Here is a 1,706-nt window from a genome sequence, read left to right on the forward strand (position 1 = left end):
AGAAACAAAAAAGAAAAAATAAATAAATAAATAAATAAAAAACGCACACCTACGATTTCATCATTATCAAGAATAACAATTCAAAACGCAAAGCTAGGCATAACACGTTGTCACACAATTGAAGAGAACAAACCAACATCGAGAAAAAAGAAAATATTGAAAAGAGGAGGAAAAAAAAAAAAAAAAAAAAAGAAACAAAAAATAAGAAATATGAAAAAAAAGAATTCTAAAGTAAAAATTCTAGAGTAGAGGATATGAAAAGTAAAAGAAGAGGTTCGTTTAAAAGAATAACGCAAGCGGAAGAGTCCTTGTTGGAAGAGAGAATTGCTTATAAATGCAATATTTCTCAAAACTAGTATATTCGAAAATAAAAATGGTTTTGGAGTTGTCGTTTCAAAAAAAGTTTCATTACTATTTTCCTTTATCGATGTTTATATGTTTGTACAAATTGATACACACACGCGAAATGGATCGTGGAGATTAAAACAGAGACTCAAACTCTTTTCCAGAAATATAATCTATGACCCTTACCATTTTATCCAATGATACGAATTAAAATAAAACCAAATACTAAAACGATAACCATGTCAGGAACAAAGATGACAAAAAAGACAACGACGACGACGACGACGATGACGACGACGACGACGACGACGACATGTCTGCAAGAGCGTCAATAGTTCTCAAAAAAAAAAAAAAAAAAAAAAAAAAAAAAAAAAAAAAAAAAAAAGAAAAAAAAAAAGGTTAAACGAACAATCACGTTAGCAACAAAATCCTTACATTCTCTGACCATCGATGTCACGTATAACGCAACCTGTTTCTCTTGAGACAATCACACGCGACGAAAATCGCCTCAAGAATAATCACGATTATACCATCGAAAACGACCGTGTTATGTAACTCGTTTTGCTACCGGTATGACGTTCGTGTTCGATCACTTACGTAACAAAACGCAGAACGCGTTATTATATCCGTATTTTGTTGCTAATATTTTCGTTTATTCTCGTGTAAAAACTGGCGATACACATGTTAAAGACAAATAGCGCAAGAGAGACGCGTGAGAATGTAAGATTAAGATCGGTAGTTACGATGACGTAAGATGTGGCATAAAGGTATTTGTAAGAGGATAGAGAAAACAGTGTGTAAAAGACATGCACAGAGAATCCCGCCGTGATAATGATAATGATATACGTATATATATACATACATACACACGTACATATAGATGTATGGGATATATTTACATATATATACGTATATACATATATATATGTACTCGTTTATAAATAAATTTTATAACTATAGACACAAGACACACGTATATACATTTGTACCTCACGCGAACATTCACTCATTCACTCGAAAGCCTCTTGCAAAAATGTTCACACCGTTATTTGGCCACGCACACACAGATCCACTGAATAGGTAGAGGGATAAATGTGTGGATGCGTGTATATGTATGTATGCGTGTGTATATATGTATATATATATATGTATGTACGTGTATGTAGGATAGAAAGAGGGGAGGGAAAAAATAAATAAATAAAAGGCAACATACATAAGATCATACATACGCAGTCATCGATCACACAACTATCTTAAATAACTCAATCACAACAGGAATGTACTGTCCATTTGCTGATACCAACAGAAGAAATGTCCACTTTGCCGATACCACTTTCCAAAAAAAAAAAAAAAAAAAAAAA

General features: G+C 32.5%; 1 protein-coding gene across 1 annotated transcript in view; it reads right to left on the reverse strand.

Annotated features, from left to right (window-relative positions):
* Window positions 1-1,706, reverse strand: part of LOC102677222 (protein abrupt-like) — a 9,903-nt gene that overhangs the window by 1,399 nt on the left and 6,798 nt on the right. The gene's annotated exons all lie outside the window — the stretch shown is intronic.

This window comes from Apis dorsata, unplaced genomic scaffold (assembly GCF_000469605.1).
Source record: "Apis dorsata unplaced genomic scaffold, Apis dorsata 1.3 scaffold_591, whole genome shotgun sequence".
Lineage (NCBI taxonomy): Eukaryota > Metazoa > Arthropoda > Insecta > Hymenoptera > Apidae > Apis > Apis dorsata.